Genomic DNA, 6,000 nt, shown 5'->3' with positions numbered 1-6,000 from the left:
TCCCCTGCAGTGTATCATTCATTCAGCTCACATTCCTCTAACATTAATATACTTCTTGAAAAATATTTTTAAACCTAGTGCCTAACTTCTTCACATTCATTCGCCATCATTTTTTCATCTTTAGTTTAATACTTCTTTTTTTCACAAAATACTTTATTCAACCATTTTCATATTTTACAACCCTTGCAATCATCATGCATGGTGCACAACTGTTTATGTACCAATTAGCCTTCATATTTACTTTTTTCCTTCTAAGTAGTGGAGAGGTCAGATTGACATTCAGTTTTCTAGACTTGTCAATGTTTGATTTTTAAAATTTTTATCACTTTATGTAATGCACATTAAAAGTTCTACATTCTTTGTTTTCACCATCTTTTGGGATAATGTTGGTTACTACCCTCTTATTTCTAGGTACCGCCTTTTGGGATAATGTTGGTTACTACCCTCTTATTTCTAGGTACCACCTTTTGGGATAATGTTGGTTACTACCCTCTTATTTCTAGTTACCACCTTTTGGGATAATGTTGGTTATTGCCCTCTAATTGCTAGTCACCACCTTTTGGGATAATGTTGGTTACTACCCTCTTATTTCTAGTTACCAACTTTTGGGATAATGTTGGTTATTGCCCTCTAATTTCTAGTCACCACCTTTTGGGATAATGTTGGTTACTACCCTATTATTTCTAGTTACCACCTTTTGGGATAATGTTGGTTATTGCCCTCTAATTGCTAGTCACCACCTTTTGGGATAATGTTGGTTACTACCCTCTTATTTCTAGTATTCTAACCCTCTTAATGCAACTCATGCTTGCCTGATCATGCTGTTCCCACTTGTATTTACTCCTTTGCTGATTACAGTCTTTCTCTGTCTTGTTAGCTCTTAGTCCTTTGCCGCCCATAATGCTCCTGCTTAATCAGTGGCATGCAAGGTACCCTGGCTTATAACTGTTACTACATACAGTATATCCTGCCTTGTAATTTACTATATGCAGGATATCCTAGCTTGTAACTGTTACTACATGCAGGATATCCTGGGTTGTAACTGTTACTATGTGCATTATATCCTGCTAGTAACTCTTACTACATGCCGGATATACTGTCTTGTAATTCTTACTGTACCTCCCTTCCCAAATGTGACCATTTACTATCATATAACAGTATGTAAAATAACCACATGCAGGTAAAGACAAAGGCTGATACTTCCAAACTCCTACGTTTCCACTCCAACGAAATTAACACTCCAGTTAAAAGAAATAATCCTTTATTTAACCGCTAGCACAGTAAGCGCTTTCACCTTCTTGGCTTTATCAAACTACAATGTGCCATTCCAACAGACAGTATATATATATATATACACTCCATTCAAATATCATTGGTTCTCATAACACCCTTGTAAAATTACATCACATCCATTTAAATAAATTATTCAATACTTTAAAATCTAACATACTTATAAAATTGCATATTTAAACACTGAACCAGAAATAACTAACTTTCCTTAAAACATTTAAAAACTTTTCAAGTCAGTCAAATTGAATACGCATAATGTCAGCCTATAAAACTTATGGTCTATATATTCTTTTGTTTTTCAGTATGGGCTTCATTTGAACTCTGTCATTCATACCAGGGTTTCTATCTGCCCTTAACCTAATAATCCATTTAAGTTCACATTCTAGCAGATATGCATTCAAGTCCCCTCCTCTCATACTAGGTTTTACTTCTTGTATAACACTAAAACAAAATTTGTGTTCTGCTCCCATTTGTTTGATATGTTTCGCTAGAGCATTATTCTCAGCCCCAGTCCTAATTGCATATACATGTTCCCGTATGCGTTCCCTGAGCTGTCTACAGGTTTTACCTACGTAAAAACCTGCACAGGAAACGCATCGGGCAATATAAACATTTGTACTCGTACATTTAGTATGAGTTTTGAAAACATATTCTACCTGCGTAACTGGGTGACGAAAAGCTGATCTAATATCTATATATACACACTGTTTACACTGACCACATGCTACCGTATTTCTATCATCCATATTCACTATTGGCCTTTGTACTAATGGTTTATTACACAATTTCATTTTCAAATTCTGCTTGTTTTTGAAGGTGAACCTAGGGGTCTCTCCTACTAGATCATATAAGTCTTCATCAAGGCTCAACACTTGCCAGTGCTGTTTAATAATGTCAGTCACCTTAGTCACATCTCTTGTAAAAAACAGGGGTATTCTAAGTATTTCTCGTGTCACATTCTGATCTTGTCTCAACTGGCTGTTCCATTCGGAGAAGTATGGTTTTGCTTTTCCATCTCTATGCATCTCCATTTCTTTTATATATTTATTAATCACATTAGATTTATACCCTCTTTCTAATAACCTATTCCTTAATTCTATGGTTTCCAAGGAATATTTCTGTGCACATGGATTTAACCTCGAGGCTCTCATTAGCTGTCCTTTAACAACATTATCAAATACATATCTTGGATGCATGGAGTGTCTATGTAACAAGTTGTTCCTAAAGCAAGGTTTCCTATAAACAGAGGTGTTCAAAAGTCCATTGGTCATTCTATTAATTCTCACATCTAAATATGAAATTTCTACCCTAGAAAAGTTCATTGTAAATTTCAGGTAGCTCGTAACACTATTAATTTTCTCTGCAAACTTCATTAATGAGGATTCATTTCCCTTCCAAATAAGGAAAAGATCATCCACAAAACGCCTATAATACCCAACATTATCCCTAAAATCATCTATGTGAAATAAGACTTCTTGTTCCCAATCTGCCATCACTAGATTGGCGTAGCTATTGGCACATGAAGTGCCCATAGCTACGCCATCCTTCTGTATATACATATTCTCTCCAAAGAGAAATATGTTATTATCAAGCACAATCTCAATAAGGAAAGTCAGTATATCTATAAACGTTTCATCATAGCTACTATTTTTCTTTAGATAATTCTGGCATCTAACTATACCTTCCACATTAGGAATAACCGTAAATAGGCTAACTACATCTAGTGTTACTAAGATAAACTCTTCCAACTCATCCACTTGTTTCATGTATTCATATAGTTCAATTAAGAACTGTTGACTATCTCTTAAGACATATTTATTTTCATCGACCAAAGGTCTCAGAAAGAATTCCACTAAAATTGAACATGGTTCTGTTAACCAACCTTGCCCTGCTACTATAGGGTGCATTGGTGGATTAAATAATGATTTATGTACCTTTGGAAGCCCTTTTATCTCAGGTAATCTAGGATTAACTACTTTTAAATACATGCAAAGGTGCTCCGGTATCAGTTCACTTCGATACAAATCATCTATCATATCATGTACTTGGAATACCTTACTACATATTTCAGTTAAACTTATCATGCTATAAAACCCTTCATCACTTAACATCCTTTTCATACTTTCAATATAATTTTCTTTATCTAGGACTACTACAGGTCCTCCTTTATCTGAGGGTCTAATTACTATATTACTATCTCTTACTAAATCATTCATTGCTCTTCTCTATAAATATGTTAAATTATATCTAGTTTTCTTTTCATCTTGATTATTCCTATTATAATATCTGTGCATATCATTCTCTACCAGTTTGTAAAATGTCTCCAGCAAAGGATGTAACACTGGTATATATGTACTGTTAGGGCGAAATCTTTCTAACCCTACTTCGTCATTATTAGCCACTCCATAATCAATTTTCAACTGCAATTTACGTAAAAACATTTTCACATCTATAATAGAGTCTGTAATACTACTATTACATGTAGGAATAAAGCTTAGACCCTTACTCAAAACTTCCTCTTCATATATTGTTAGCTTTCTTTTAGACAAATTAATTACTAATGATCTCCTACCCTCTCCCACATCTTCTTGAGAGTGGGGCCCATATATTCCCCCCCCGACCCTTTCCGTTTGTTCCTGCCCCTGCTCTGTGATCTCTGTCTCCCGAAGTATGTTTTGTTGGCTATGGGGAAAGGGGCAGGCAAAGCGGGTCCATTCTCAAGTGTAGTGGGATGGTTCTTACTACTTAAGGGATGAGTATTACTAGTATTTATGATTTTCCTTCTAACTACTTGTTCCGCTTTATTCTTCTCCTTAGGGAGCACATTTACTCCATTTACATCATCTGTGGTACTATCATTCACTCCCGTACCATCAGTACTAGACCCTGAATTTATACTTCTACTTTCATTATTCATATCATGTGCATTAACTAAATTAACAGATACATCATCACTAATGTCTATTGTGATCACATTAGAATTCCCATTCACAACATCATTTACTGTATTCAATTCAGCTCTTAAGGCTGAATCATTATTCATGCCATTTCTAACATTTCTATCATTGTTTCCTATAACATTATTACGTGGCCAAGTAAAGACTTGGCCATTTTTAAAATCGTTAATATCTCTATTCAATTTATTACGCTTTTGTTCCAACAAGCGTTTTTCATACAGCTTAATATTGTCCAGCATTTTTTCAAGTCCCATTTTCATTTTTGAACCCTTGTATTTAGCTAATATACATTCATATTGCTCATTCACTTTTCTACGTAATTCTACTTCTTCAGTAGAATGAAACTCATTTAACAGTTCCATATAGCTATAGCTAAGGTTCAAATTTAACTGTTGCCACTTCTGTAGCAACTCAGGAAAGCTGTTACCTGACGTAGGCATCTTGAATACGCGTAGCCCCCTAGGTACTACGCGTTTACAGATGCACGCCTCAAAATGCTGGCGTTGCAGCTGCAGCTTCTTCAGCCTCATAAAGTCCAGTTCTAGTCTCTGTAAGTCCATTCCTAGGTTCGCACTACTCTCTCCTTCATCCGATAACGGATCCGGTTCAAACGCCAACAGCAAATTCTCCTCAGAGTCCAGGCACTCTTGGAAGCGTGTCAGTTTCCGCCCCATCATTTCCGGTTCTTCAGGTCTGTACGGCAACTCCAAATTAAGACTTGACTCCATTCCAGCGATCTCCCTCTGGTGGCCAATACGTAAAAAGTTAATGAATTGAAACAGCAACACCACCAAAGCGATTAACTTTCCTGCAACTCGTAGCACAAATAACAGTATGTAAAATAACCACATGCAGGTAAAGACAAAGGCTGATACTTCCAAACTCCTACGTTCCCACTCCAACGAAATTAACACTCCAGTAAAAAGAAATAATCCTTTATTTAACCGCTAGCACAGTAAGCGCTTTCACCTTCTTGGCTTTATCAAACTACAATGTGCCATTCCAACAGACAGTATATATATACACTCCATTCAAATATCATTGGTTCTCATAACACCCTTGTAAAATTACATCACATCCATTTAAATAAATTATTCAATACTTTAAAATCTAACATACTTATAAAATTGCATATTTAAACACTGAACCAGAAATAACTAACTTTCCTTAAAATATTTAAAAACTTTTCAAGTCAATCAAATTGAATACGCATAATGTCAGCCTATAAAACTTATGGTCTATATATTCTTTTGTTTTTCAGTATGGGCTTCATTTGAACTCTGTCATTCATACCAGGGTTTCTATCTGCCCTTAACCTAATAATCCATTTAAGTTCACATTCTAGCAGATATGCATTCAAGTCCCCTCCTCTCATACTAGGTTTTACTTCTTGTATAACACTAAAACAAAATTCGTGTTCTGCTCCCATTTGTTTGATATGTTTCGCTAGAGCATTATTCTCAGCCCCAGTCCTAATTGCATATACATGTTCCCGTATGCGTTCCCTGAGCTGTCTACAGGTTTTACCTACGTAAAAACCTGCACAGGAAACGCATCGGGCAATATAAACAACATTTGTACTCGTACATTTAGTATGAGTTTTGAAAACATATTCTACCTGCGTAACTGGGTGACGAAAAGCTGATCTAATATCTATATATACACACTGTTTACACTGACCACATGCTACCGTATTTCTATCATCCATATTCACTATTGGCCTTTGTACTAATGGTTTATTACACAATTTCAT

General features: G+C 35.6%; 1 protein-coding gene across 3 annotated transcripts in view; it reads left to right on the top strand.

Moving 5' to 3' along the window:
* RNF13 (ring finger protein 13) overlaps positions 1 to 6,000 on the top strand; it is a 1,555,558-nt gene that overhangs the window by 948,631 nt on the left and 600,927 nt on the right. The window lies entirely within an intron of this gene.

Source organism: Protopterus annectens, chromosome 4.part1, assembly GCF_019279795.1.
Source record: "Protopterus annectens isolate FY-2018-M chromosome 4.part1, PAN1.0, whole genome shotgun sequence".
Taxonomy (NCBI): domain Eukaryota; kingdom Metazoa; phylum Chordata; order Ceratodontiformes; family Protopteridae; genus Protopterus; species Protopterus annectens.
This window is presented reverse-complemented; position numbering and strand designations above follow the sequence as displayed.